Here is a 15,348-nt window from a genome sequence, read left to right as displayed (position 1 = left end):
CAAGAGCTCCGGGGTACTGGTTAGTTCATATTGTTGTTCCACCTATAGGGTTGCAGATCCCTTTAGCTCCTTGGGTACTTTCTCCATTGGGAGCCCTGTGATCCATCCAATAGCTGACTGTGAGCATCCACTTCTGTGTTTACTATGCCACTGCATAGACTCACAAGAGACAGCTATATCTGGGTCCTTTCAGCAAAATCTTGCTAGTGTATGCAATGCTGTCCATGTTTGGAAGCTGATTCTGGGATGGATCCCTGGGTATGGCCTTCTCTAGATGGCCCATCATTTCATCTCAGCTCCAAACTTTGTCTCTGTAACTCCTTCAATGGGTGTGTTGTTCCCAATTCTAAGAAGGGGCAAAGTGTCCACACTTTGGTCTTCGTTCTTCTTGAGTTTCATATGTTTAGCAAATTGTATCTTATATCTTGTGTATTCTAAGTTTCGGGCTAATATCCACTTATCAGTGAGTACATATTGTGTGAGTTCTTTTGTGATTGAGTTACCTCACTCAGGATGATGCCCTCCAGGTCCATCCATTTGCCTAGGATTTTCATAAATTCATTCTTTTTAATAGCTGAGTAGTACTCCATTCTGTAAATGTACCACATTTCCAATATCCAATCCTCTGATGAGGGGCATCTGGGTTCTTTCCAGCTTCTGGCTATTATAAATAAGGCTGCTATGAACATAGTGGAGCATGTGTCCTTCTTACCAGTTGGAACATCTTCTGGATATATGCCCAGGAGAGGTATTGCTGGATCTTCTAGTAAGACTACGTCCAATTTTCTGAGGAACCACCAGACTGATTTCCAGAGTGGTTTTACAAGCTTGTAATCCCACCAACAATGGAGGAGTGTTCCTCTTTCTCCACATCCACGCCAGCATCTGTTCTTACCTGAATTTTTAATATTAGCCATTCTGACTGGTGTGAGGTGGAATCTCAGGGTTGGTTTGATTTGCATTTCCCTGATGTTGTTAAGGATGCTGGGCATATTTTCAGGTGCTTCTCTGCCATTCGGTATTCCTGGGCTGAGAATTCTTTGTTTAGCTCTGAGCCACATTCATCAATGGGGTTATTTGATTTTCTGGAGTCTACCTTCTTGGTTCTTTATATATACTGGATATTAGTCCCCTATCTAATTTAGGCTAGGTAAAACTCCTTTCCCAATCTGTTGGTGGCCTTTTTGTTTTATGAGGTCTATTTGTCTATTCGCTATCTTACAGCACAAACTATTGCTGTTCTATTCAGGAATTTTCCCCCTGTGCCCATATTTTCGAGGCTTTTCCCACTTTCTCCTCTATAAGTTTCAGTGTCTCTGGTTTTATGTGGAGTTCCTTGATCCACTTAGATTTGACCTTAGTACAAGGAGATAGGAATTGATCAGTTCGCATTCTTCTACATGAGAGCCAACAGTTGTGCCAGTACCATTGTTATCATGTAGAAGAATGCAAATCAATCCAAACTTATCTCCTTTTACTAAGGTCAAATTTATGTGGGTCAAGGAACTTCACATAAAACCAGAGACACTGAAACTTATAGAGGAGAAAGTGGGGAAAAGCCTTGAAGATATGGGCACAGGGGAAAAATTCCTGAACAGAACAGCAATGGCTTGTGCTGTAAGATCGAGAATTGACAAATGGGACCTAATGAAACTCCAAAGTTTCTGCAAGGCAAAAGACACTGTCAATAAGACAAAAAGACCACCATCAGATTGGGAAAGGATCTTTACCTATCCTAAATCAGATAGGGGACTAATATCCAACATATATAAAGAACTCAAGAAGGTGGACTTCAGAAAATCAAATAACCCATTAAAAAATGGGGCTCAGAACTGAACAAAGAATTCTCACCTGAGGAATACCAAATGGCAGAGAAGCACCTGAAAAAATGTTCAACATCCTTAATAATCAGGGAAATGCAAATCAGAACAACCCTGAGATTCCACCTCACACCAGTCAGAATGGCTAAGATCAAAAATTCAGGTGACAGCAGATGCTGGCATGGATGTGGAGAAAGAGGAACACTCCTCCATTGTTGGTGGGATTGCAGGCTTGTACAACCACTCTGGAAATCAGTCTGGCGGTTCCTCAGAAAATTGGACATAGTACTACCAGAGGATCCAGCAATACCTCTCCTGGGCATATATCCAGAAGATGTTCCAACTGGTAAGAAGGACACATGCTCAACTATGTTCATAGCAGGCTTATTTATAATAGCCAGAAGCTGGAAAGAACCCAGATGCCCCTCAACAGAGGAATGGAAACAGAAAATGTGGTACATCTACACAATGGAGTACTACTCAGCTATTAAAAAGAATGAATTTATGAAATTCCTAGCCAAATGGATGGACCTGGAGGGCATCATCCTGAGTGAAGTAACACATTCACAAAGGAACTCACACAATATGTACTCACTGATAAGTGGATATTAGCCCAAAATCTAGGATACGCAAGATATAAGATACAATTTGCTAAACACATGAAACTCAAGAAAAATGAAGACTGAAGTGTGGACACTATGCCCCTCCTTAGAATTGGGAACAAAACAACCATGGAAGGAGTTACAGAGACAAAGTTTGGAGATGAGACTAAAGGATGGACCATGAAGAGACTGCCATATCCAGGGATCCACCCCATAATCAGCATCCAAATGCTGACACCATCGCATACACTAGCAAGATTTTATTGAAAGGACCCAGATGTAGCTGTCTCTTGTGAGACTATGCTGGGGCCTAGCAAACACAGAAGTGGATGCTCACAGTCAGCTAATGGATGGATCACAGGGCTCTCAATGGAGGAGCTAGAGAAAGTACCCAAGGAGCTAAAGGGATCTGCAACCCTATAGGTGGAACAACATTATGAACTAACCAGTATCCCAGAGCTCTTGACTCTAGCTGCATATGTATCAAAAGATGGCCTAGTTTGCCATCACTGGAAAGAGACACCCATTGGACTTGCAAACTTTATATGCCCCAGTACAGGGGAATGCCAGGGCCAAAAAGGGGGAGTGGGTGTGTAGAGGAGTGGGGGTGGGTGGGTATGGGGGACTTTTGGTATAGCATTGGAAATGTAAATGAGCTAAATACCTAATAAAAAATGGAAAAAAAAAGAAAAAAAGAAAATGCTCTATTTTTCCAAGGATGATTTTAGCTCCCTTGTCAAAAAAACAAGTAACCATAGTTGTGTGGGTGAATTTCTGGGTCTTCTCATCTATTCCTTTAATCGACTTGTCTGTCACTATACCAGTACCATGCAGTTTTTATCACAATTGCTCTGTAGTACAGCTTTAGGTCAGGCATGGTGATTCCATCAGAGGTTCTTTTATCCTTGAGAAGAGTTTTTACTATCCTAAGTTTTTTGTTATTCCAGATGAATTTGCAGATTGCCCTTTCTAATTCGTTGAAGAATTGAGCTGGAATTTTGATAGGGATTGAATTGAATCTGTAAATTGCTTGTGGCAAGATAGCCATTTGTACTATATTAATCCTTCCAATCCATGAGCATGGGAGAACTTTCTGTCTTCTGAGATCTTCTTTAATTTCTTTCTTCAGAAACTTGAAGTTCTTATCATACAGATCTTTCACTTCCTTAGTTAGAGTCACACCAAGGTATTTTATATTATTTGTGATGATTGAGAAGGATGTTGTTTCCCTAATTTCTTTCTCAGCCTGTTTATCCTTTGTGTAGAGAAAGGCCATTGACTTGTTTGAGTTAATTTTATATCCAGCTACTTCATTGAAGCTGTTTATCAAGTTTAGGAGTTCTCTGGTTGAATTTTTAAGGTTACTTATATATACTATCATATCATCTGCAAATAGTGATATTTTGACTCCTTCCTTTTCAATTTGTGTCCCCTAGATCTCCTTTTGTTGTCGAATTGCTCTGGCTATGACTTTAAGTACAATGTTGAATATGTAGGGAGAAAGTTGTCATCCTTGTCTATTCGCTGATTTTAGTGGGATTGCTTCCAGCTTCTCACCATTTACTTTGATGTTGGTTTGCTGTAGATTGCTTTTATCATGTTTAGGAATGAGCTTTGAATTCCTGATCGTTCCAGGACTTTTATTAATGGGTTTTGGATTTTGTCAAATGCTTTCTCAGCATCTACACAGATGATCTTGTGGTGTTTGTCTTTTAGTTTGTTTATATAGTTGATTATGTTGATGGATTTCTGTATATTGTTTCATTCCTGCATCCCTGGAATGAAACCTACTTGTTCAGGATGGATGATTGTTTTGATGTGTTCTTGAATTTGGTTAGCAAGAATTTTATTATTTTTGCATCAATATTCATAAGGGAAATTGGTCTGAAGTTCTCTATCTTATTGGGTCTTTCTGAGGTTTAGGTATCAGAGTAATTGTGGCTTCGTAGAATGAGTTGGGTAGAGTACCTTCTGCTTCTATTTTGTGGAATAGTTTGTGAAGAAATGGAATAGATCTTCTTTGTAGATATGATAGAACTCTGCACTAAACCCATCCGGTCCTGTTTTTTTTTTTTTTTTTTTTTTTTTTTTTTTTTTTTTTTTTTTTTTGAAGACTATTAATGACTGCTTCTACTTCTTTAGGGGATATAGGACTGTTTAGATCATTAACCTGATCCTGATTTAACTTTGGTACCTGGTATCTGTCTAGAAACTTGTCCATTTAATCCAGGTTCTCCAGTTTAGTTGAGTATAGCCTTTTGTGGAAGGATCTGATGTTGTTTTGGATTTCCTAATAATCTGTTTTTATGTCTCACTTTTCATTTCTGATTTTGTTAGTTGGGATGCTGTTCCTGTGCCCTCTAGTGAGTCTGGCTAAGGATTTATCTATCTTGTTGATTTTCTATAAGAACCAGCTCCTCATTTGTTTGATTCTTTCAATAGGTCTTCTTGTTTCCACTGTGTTGATTTTGCCCCTGAGTTTGATTATTTCCTGCAGTCTACGCCTCTTGGGTGAATTTGCTTCCTTTTGTTCTAGAGCTTTTAAGTGTGTTCTCAAGCTGCCAGTGTGTGATTTACCTAGCTTCTTTTTGGAGGCACTCAGAGCTATGAGTTTTACTCTTAGAAATGCTTTCATTGTGTCCAATAAATTTGGGTATGTTGTGGCTTCATTTTCATTAAACTCTAAAAAGTCTTTAATTTCTTTCTTTATTCTTCCTTTACCAAGGCATCATTGAGGAGAGTGTTGTTCAGTTTCCATGTGAATGTTGGCTTTCTATTATTTACATTGTTATTGTACATCAGCCTCAGTCCTTGGTGATTTGATAGGATGCATGGGATGATTTCAATATTTTTGTATCTGTTGAGGCCTGTTTTGAGACCAATTATACTGTCAATTTTTGAGAAGGTACCATAAGGTGCTGAGAAGAAGGTATATCCTTTTGTTTTAGGATAAAATGTTTTTTAGATATCTGTTAGATCCATTTGTTTTATAACTTCTGTTAGTTTCACTGTGTCCCTGTTTAGTTTCTGTTTCCATGATCTGTCTATTGATGAAAATGGTGTGTTGAAGTCTCCAATTATTATTGTGTGAGGTGTAATGTGTGCTTTACTAAACTTTACTAAAGTTTCTTTAATGAATGTGGCTGTCCTTGTATTTGGAGCATAGATATTCAGAATTGAGAGTTCCTCTTGGAAGATTTTACCTTTGATGAGTATGAAGTGCCCCACTTTGTCTCTTTTGATGACTTTGGGTTGGAAGTAAATTTTATTAGATATTAGAATGGCTACTCCAGCTTGTTTCTTCAGACCATTTGCTTGGAAAATTGTTTTCCAGCCTTTCATTCTGAGGTAGTGCCTGTCTTTTTCCCTGAGATGGGTTTCCTGTAAGCAACAAAATGATGGGTCCCGTTTGTGTAGCCAGTCTGTTAGTGTATGTCTTTTTATTGGGGAGTTGAGTCCATTGATATTAAGAGGTATTAAGAAAAAGTCATTGTTACTTCATATTATTTTTGTTGTTAAATTTGGCATTCTGTTCTTTTGGCTGTCTTCTTTTAAGTTTGTTGAAGGATTACTTTTTTGCTTTTCTTAGGGCTTGGTTTCCGTCCTTGTATTTTTTTTTGTTGTTGTTGTTGTTGTTGTTGTTGTTGTTGTTGTTGTTGTGTTATTATCCTTTGAAGGCTGGATTTGTGGAAAGATAACATGTGAATTTGGTTTTGTCATGGAATACTTTTGTTTCTCCATCTATGGTAATTGCAAGTTTGACTGGGTATAGTAGCCTGGGCTGGCATTTGTGTTCTCTTAGTGTCTGTATAACATCTGTCCAGGCTCTTCTGGCTTTCATAGTCTCTGGTGGAAAATCTTGTGTAATTCTGATAGGCCTGCCTTTATATGTTACTTGACCGTTTTTCCCTTTCTGCTTTTAATATTCTATCATTATTTAGTGTATTTGATCTTCTGATTATTATGTGTAGGGAGGAATTTCTTTTCTTGCCCAGTCTATTAGAAGTTATGTAGGCTTCTTTACGTTCATGGGCATCTCTTTCTTTAGGTTTGGGAAGTTTTCTGCTATAATTTTGTTGAAGATATTTGCTGGCCCTTTTATTTGAAAATCTTCATTCTCATGTACTCATATTATCCATAGGTTTTGTCTTCACATTGTGTTCTGGATTTCCTGGATTTTTTGAGTTAGGATCTTTTCTGCATTTTGCAATTTCTTTGATTGTTGTGCCGATGTTCTCTATGGAGTCTTCTGCACCTGAGATTCTCTCTTCCATCTCTTGTGTTCTGTTGCTGATATTGTAATCTATGGTTCCACATTTCTTTCCTAGGGTTTCTATTACCAGCATTGCCTCAGTTTGTTTTTTCTTTATTGTGTCTACTTCCCTTTTTAGGTCTAGTATGGTTTTGTTCATTTACATCACCTGTTTGGTTGTGTTTTCCTGTTTTTCTTTAAGGACGTGTAACTCTTTAGCAGTGTTATCCTGTATTACTTTAATTGAGTTATTAAAATCCTTCTTGATGTCTTCTAACACCATCATGAGATATGCCTTTAAATCTGGGTCTAACTTTTCGGGTGTGTTGTGGTGCCCAGAACTGGCTGACGTGGGAGTGCTGGGTTCTGATGAAGGTGAGTGGTCTTGGTTTCTGTTAGTAAGATTCTTACATCTGCCTTTTGCCATTTGGTAATCTCTGGAGTCAGTTTTTATAGTTGTCTCTGGTTATTGCTTGTTCCTCTCGTGATTCTGTTATTCTCTACCAGACCTGTGAGACTAGCTCTCTCCTGAGTTTCAGTGGTCAGAGTACTCTCTGCAGGCAAGTTCTCCTCTTTCAGGGAAGGTGCACAGATATCTGGCATTTAGACTTGCCTCCTGGCAGAAGATGAAGGCCCGAAACAGTGCCTATCCCAGAAGGTGTTAGCTTCTCTAGTCCACACTCTCACCTGTTCAGACTAGTCTCAGCAGGATCCAGGAACCAAGATGGCTCCCTCATGTGCTGTAGCACATCCCTCCCGGGCAGGTGAACACCTCTCCTCTGGCAGGGAAGGTGCCCGGATGTCTGGAGCCCGAAACAGGGACTGTATCAGAAGCTCTGTCCCTTCAGCCTGTCCCAGAAGCTGTTAGCTTCTGTAGCCCACACTCTCACCTGGTCAAACTAGTCTTTGTGGAATCCAGAAACTAAGATATCTCCTGCAGAAGCTCCAGAAGATCCCTCCTGGGCTGGGCAGACACCTCTCCTCTGGCAGGGATGGTGCCTGGATGACTGTGCAGACTAGTCTTGGTGGAATCTGGGAACCAAGATGTCTCCTGCAGATGCTCAGGCAACTCCCTCCCGGGCTGGGTGGACACCTCTCCTCTGGCAGGGAAGATGCCTGGATCCTCCTCATTTTTTCCAATTAATTAAATAATTTATTTACTCTGCTCCCTCCTCTTTTCCTATAGAAGGGTAGAAGGCACCCTTGGATATAGCCTCACATTGACTCTCTACAGGGTTATGCAAATCCTCTCCCACTGCACCCAGACGAGGCAGCCCAGTTAGGCAACAGGGTCCACAGATAGGTAACAGATTTAGGGATAGCTTCTACTTTAGTCATTGAAGGACCACAAGATAACTGATCTTTATATCAATTACATATGTCTGGGAATCCTACATATAGCCCATGTATGGTGTTTGGTTGGTGATTCAGTCTCTGAGACTGAAACCCCAAGTGTCCAGGCTATTTTACTCTGTGGGTCTTCCTGTAGAGTTCATCTCCCCTTTGGGGTGCTGATTCCGTCTCCCAACTCTTCCATAAGAGTCCCCAAACTCCATCCACTATTTTGCTATGAGTCTCTGTATCTGTTTTTGTCAGCTGTTGGCTGAAACCTCTCAGAGGAGGTTTATGCTAGGTTCTGGTCTGCAAACATTAAAAAAAAAGTGTCATTAATTGTGCAACGGATGGGTCTCAAGTTGGTCCAGTTATTGGTTGGCCAATCCCTCAGTCTGTGATCCATCTTTGTATCTATATATCTTATAGACAGGATAGATTTGGGGCCAAAATTTTGTTAGTAAATTGGTGTGCTTATCCATCACTGGTGGTCCTTCCTGCATACAGGATGTGTCCTCTTCATGTTCCATATTCCTATTTCTGAGATTCAGCTAAGGTCATCCTCATAGAGTCCTGAGAACCTCTCCTATTCCAACTCTCTGGCATATGCTAGAGAGGCTCACTACTTGAAATCAATCTGGCATTCTCTCAGAGAACTTGGAATATTTCAACCTCAGGAACCAACTATGCCAGCTATACCACTCCTTGGTATATACCCAAAAATTACTTTTTATATCACAAGGACATATGATCCAGTATGTTCATAGCAGCTGTGGTACAAACATGTCTATTTTGTATATAGTGATCAGTAGTCACAGAGATGTTTGTATTTTCTGTATGGGGACAACATCTACACTCAAGGAAGAAAACTATTTTCTCATGAAATGATTGGACCAAAAATGATCTTTCCTGTTGCACTTGATATTGGTAGACCCACTCTAAAATTGAGAGGAAGATTCAGAATCCATTTTTTCCTTTGTGTTAGTTAATTAATTAGTTAGCTGTGCGTAATTCCCATGGCTCTTCACATACTAAACAAGGTCTTTGTTACTGAGTTACACCTCTATTCCATTCATTCTAATATATTTGGAATTGAAATATATTTATGAAATTAAAGTTTACTAATCATCTAAAGGTGATATTATTAGTAAAATGCTTGAATTTCTGCTTCCTAACCTTTTCAACTGATGTCTTGATACTATTAAAATAACTCTTGAGATACTCATTAATGGTTTGATTGGTCAGTGAATGCTAAAGCAGCCATTATAATTTAGGAGTTTAATCTTCTCTTCTTGAAAAATAATGTGGTAAATGACCATGCATGACAAAAAGTACACTTGATAACCATTGAGAATTGAGCTTTTCATCTTCACTAAGGATCAGACATTTAACTCAAGGGCATTTATGCCCCAAATAACTACTGGAGAAACACTCTGCACATGGAAATGAGAGAGAAAAACTGGGAGAACCTCTCCACTCTGCTATGTCACACTTCTTTGGAGCAATCTGCCTAAATGTTCTAGAATATACTTCATGTTTTAACCTTTAAAGGAAGATAAGCAACATTTTGAAACCAAGTACCTGTTTAGCAAGAATGATTTGTGCATCTCTTAAAACTCAGCACTCAATAGCATTCTGTGTATCTGGAATTGAAAATGTAAACATGTATCAGATAGCAATAGAATGCAATCTCTTTCTCCTTTGACTTGGAGTTTATAGCTGCTTTGACTTTGAGTATGATTACTCTAAAGTAATTACAAATGTAAATATTTATTAAGTATGATATGTTCATATGTATATGTATATATGCACATATATATCCAAAATGCAATGACCAGACCATGAAGTGATTACAGTTAATCCTAAAATAAAAAATATGAAAAGATGTATTAGGACATTCTGGATTATCTTTGTTAAGATATCTTTTGAATAACTATTGAAAGACTTTATTCAGGCATAATTAAATATTTATTTGAGAAAAATAAGCTGTTTCACATATCAGGAAAATTTGCCTTAGGAATAGAAATATGAAAGGGGCACTTTAGATGTAGAGTTTGATTGTTAAGGTGAGAGGTCAGTTGTACTTTCTATACAGAGTATTTCTAACTTTCAATTCCTATCCTTAATTTTAACATTGTTACTTTCATTTCTGTATAAGGAAAGAAGAATTTCATGGGAGAGTTTTATCTCTTGCTTGTTTAGAGAAGAAGAAAGATTGGAATGTTTTCTTGCAACTTCTCCTTCTCAAGTTCATTTAACTCAAAATAGTCAATATGACAGAATGGCATATTTGAGGGTGGCAAGTTCTGACACACTCATTAGAAAGCTTCTGGTTCCAGCAGAGCAGCAAGTGTGGTTTTGACATGAAAGTGGGTTGATATTTTCTTTACATTAGCAAGCAAGATAAAAATGAAATAGCAAAGCCATGTGTTAAGATTTTACTTGCCATTGACTGGGTGTGATTTCTTTGTTGAAACAGATTATGATTTTCAAATACTGGAAAGAGCTCATCTCCAGGCTTGTGATATTTAAAATGTAGTGGCTATGGGAGACACAGTGTTGAGTTTAATTTGTGTTACTAACACATTCCTTTAGCCCTGGTTTGTAGCATTTTTCAATTTCAGTCTGCTAAATAAGTGTTAGTAGCAGGGAGACAGGAAAGCTTGTAGAGCCCAGTTCTCCCGTTGAAATCATAGGAGGACATAATACAAAAAAATCTCAGAAAAGGAAATTAACCACATCCAACCAGATAGCCAATGGTGCTATATATACTATGGCCAAGAAAAATACCTGCTGTGTGTGGGATCTGTATGTGTTCAAAAATAAATCTTGCATTGATATTTAACATAGAGCTTTATTCTTGACATCCTATAAGGAGACAAGCTAAGCTTACAGTTAACCAAATAATTCCAAGAACCTAGTCTTGGAATAGAATGACTAACTCATGATAAGATGAGTAAAGTTTGTACTATTTATTAAATGATAATGTGTGCAAATAGATGCTTCTATTCCTTTTCTGTCATAATTAAGTGCAAAGTTTTACAGTGCTCCTATCTTCTCTAGTGTCGATATACTAGTAGTCATCAATGTGACTAAATTCAGTTTAAATAGATGAGAGGTGAGTTCTAGGAAGTGGATTCTTGGCCATATTGTGTAAGTGTTAGAAAAGAGTCCAGCCTGTCTCCCTGAATAATTCTAAGCAGGCCAGTATGATCCATGTGGATGGAGACAACTCCTAATCTTGGTTATCATTTCAGTTGAGGAGCAGGAAGCCAAGAAGAATACTTGCATCACTTGTATCCAGTAGTCCTGGAGCTCCACTTAAGGAGCTGTGACAGAGAGGGCCTGAGGCTATGTGGTCATTAAATATTATCTTCTGCTTGTCATCCACAAACAGGTTTATTGCTGCATTGATATTATCTGTAGGAATCCAGTAAAGCACATCAGGGTGAGTACGGAGAACAGAGAAGAGAATCATTTTTAAAAGTCCCATTCCAATTCATTTCTCTTAGATGTGGCTCTGAAATCACTTTTTATCTCAGCTGTAGAAACTCAATTTTCATGCATATATTAATTCAAAACAGTCTTTAATATCCGTGGGGATTTGTCAGGTTTTGCATGCTGCTTGAATTCCTAGAATTCATTTATAATCTTTTGCCTCACGTTTTTCTTAGGTGCCTATTTTGAGGAAAGGAGCCAGTGAACTCTGTTAGTCTAGAATCATCTTCAGTAGAAGAAAATAAAGAGGTCTGTATAACATAAGGCAGGAATATCAATTACTTAGTTTAAAAAACGAAGAGAGTTTGTCATGTGTACATCTCAGCAGGATATACAAGTTCTTTACTCATAAGAAAAATTTCACTTCAACTTTGTAGAATTATCTCACTATTAATTTGCTTACTAAAACATAATTTCTACAAATCCACCTGTACCTGTAAATATTATAACCATGCATTTCAAATATGAAATTAATAAGATATATTTGAACCATAAAAACTGAGAAGAGTGGGAATGATGAAATCAGTAAATCACTAAAGTGCTGGATGTTTAAGATGAGGCCCAGAACCCTTGTAAAATAACATTCAGGATGATGCCTGCTGGAACTGTCATGTCTAGAAGATGGAGACAGGAGGTGGTCCTTAGCTCCTTGGGCAGTCAGGATAGACCAACTGGGAATCCTCACAACCCACTGAGAGGTCTTTACTCAAAGAACACAAAATTGTGGGTGGATATTTTGAACAACATCCAAATTTGTCCGATAGTTTTCATATACACACATGCTTGCATGTACAACCATAGGCATATATACATATACCAAAGTTTAAAATGAAAACATGGAAGAGTAGAAAAATTGCTGGATATTTTGGAGTTCTTGATACCCTTGCAGAAGACCTGGGTTCAGTTCTTGGAATCCACATGGCAACTAACAACCATGTTCAAATCCAGTTCCCCAGGCTCGAATGCCCAGTTCATGCAGCCATGAGAACCACACATGCACATGGTGCCCATAGTACATGGAGTCAAAATACTAATACACATAAAAGACACCAAATTAATCTTTATAAAAACAGAAAAAGGAAGATTAAATAAAAATATTTTCTATTTTTACATAGTATATTTATGTGTTAATTAAAAAGCTATTAGTGCATTAAAGATTATTTCCTGGTCACCTAAAATATTGTCAGGAATTATTTAGTGTATAAATCAACAAAACTAATTTTACCTATTTGCTTATTGGTTTATTTACTTATTGATGTATTTTTCTGAGACAGGTTTTCTCTGTGTAGCCCTGGCTGGCTTTAAACTCAGAAATCCTTCGGCTTAATGATGTAAGCCACCACCACCCTGGTAACTCAATTTATTTGTAACATTTATTAAATGTAAATAGATATTTATGTCTAATGTTCAAATATATACCTTTAAATGAATTTTCAATAGTGTGTGATGCTACAAATTATGTATTGCACTATTTTTCCATTTAAAAAAATACACATGCAGTTTAAATTTTCTAACATATTCTAGAGTTTTTTCTATGTCCAGAAAGCAAATATCTATCTACCGTAATAACATGAACAATACATTAAATGAGTCTTTTTTATTTTTTAATTTACCATGCTTTACAAATAAGTACTTAGTTATTTTAGTACATAAGAAAGCTAATGCAGTTTTCCAATCATGAGTCAATGCTGGAGATTGGAAACCCCAACTCACCTTGTGAATGGATCTGAAATTTGGCAATGTTTCTGCCCAGTTGAGAATAGCAGCTTATTATTTTTTTAAAACATTCTTGAGCCAAGTTAATTTAATAGAATTCCCTGAACTCATGTATATTCTTAAACCAGTTCATCATCACTCTTTCCATTTGAAGAAGACGTACTGACAGGAAGTTAATTTACTGTACTGAGTATGATTTGATAGGGCCTGAACCTTTTGCTCTTGGGTTAGTTAATAATATACTTTTATTCATATATCTTTCAACTACATGTTCATGTTCTATTGCATTAAAATGAATAATTAATTAAGTAAACTACTTGACTGCATAAATTACATTGAAAAAAATCTATAATACCTGTTTATATTCATAATCATCCTGGGATTCATTTATGGTATAGGAGGAAAGTTCTTGAATAAATAGTGCATGAATTAATGATTGCATTTCAGTCTGCATAAGGCAAACAGAAAATATGCTTTTGATTTTAAGATACTAATAAATAATGATTAAGAAACATAATAAACATTTATATTTTTTAGTAATAAAGTTTATTTGTTTCTTTATATTTAGCATCATTTGTAAATCTGCTAACAATTGGCAAATCTTGCACACAACTGACCTAATTTTAATAAAAATCTAAATTAAATCACTTAATTCATCACAGCATCTAAAGATCAAGTGATAAAATGATGTATTATCTAGCTGAATACTGCTGCTTCTCTGTGCAATGACCAGACCCACTTCCTATGTGCCCTGAGGTAGTAAAGATCTAGTGTATTCAAGAAGATGCTGGGCAACCTATAGGGATTACAGTTAAAGGGGTCTATGTTCTTAGGCTACAACAATAGAAACTATGCAAAGCTATCAGCAGAGGGAAACTATTATCTCTACGAGTTATGAACCACATCAATGGCAGAGACATTGTAATGTAATTCCACAGCAATGGAAGATGTCTTTTGCTGGTCATGCACACAACTGGGCCAGTCCACAGTTGCCAGTGAATTAAGGATGGGTTCATGAAGCCCTAACTCTTCCTGATGAACTTTTGGCAACTAATGGATTCTGGAGTCAGAGACAGACATGGCACAGACTCCAATGGATAGTTACTAATTCATAGCACATAAAAGGTCCTGGTAAACTCATTAGGTCAGCAAACAATATGAAAACACAGGGATGTGGAAAAGGGACCTTGGAGGGCTGACAGATGTTCATGGGATATGGAAGATGAAAAGGGGAGAGAATAAATAGAATGGACTGGATACTTGGACCAAATTGTCAAAAAACCTAAGACAAACCAAATTAAATCAAACCAAACCAACCAACCAACCAACCAAACAAACAAACAAAAAGACCCACCCATCAAATTTTGCTTCTGTGACTGTAACTCCAGTAATTGAGTTTAATGATAATTTAATGAATGTGTAACTTGTCCAATGACAGAAAGTAGAGCTGGGAGAGATTTAAATAAACACTACAACTTTCAAGATAGTTATAAAACATTATGTTGGAATATGACAATTATATACTAGTAACACAAAGGAAGAAAACATAGGTAAAAGTTAATCAGAACAAAAACCCTATTGGAGTCTGTTTGCAATGTCTTGAGGTGTGTTTATGTATGCATGTGTTATACAGTGAAGTATGCTGTTTGTATCCTCAGTAGTCAAGTATCAGACTGCATAGGTCATTCATATTTACCCCCCATGAAAAGTAATAATTTTTATATTTATTTGATAAACACATGTATCTGTAAATAAAAAGCCCATATTTTAAAGATATCTCTATAAATTCTAGATGAAATTTATATCAATCTTTCTCTGATAGTATGAGAAAAGGATACCTATTTACATAATGAATGTGTTATAGTATGTAGACTATATTGGAAAACTAGATTGAAATAAATAATATCAGTGTTGTAAACATCTACAGTAATATTAATGGCATGAGTAAAGCTCTCTTTTATTCTAATGTGGTACATTATTTTATTTTATTTAAAGTATGTTCATGTATATAGCTGTGTGTGTGTGTGTGCACAAGTGTGTATGTGTGTGTGTGTAAAATCATGGAAAGCATACAGAATTCAGAAAGAATCTTGCAGATTTGGGAGACAAACTCAAGTCCTCAGGCTTG

This window comes from Mus musculus, chromosome 3, assembly GCF_000001635.26.
Source record: "Mus musculus strain C57BL/6J chromosome 3, GRCm38.p6 C57BL/6J".
NCBI classification, from domain to species: Eukaryota; Metazoa; Chordata; class Mammalia; order Rodentia; family Muridae; genus Mus; species Mus musculus.
Note: the sequence above shows the minus strand (reverse complement) of the source record.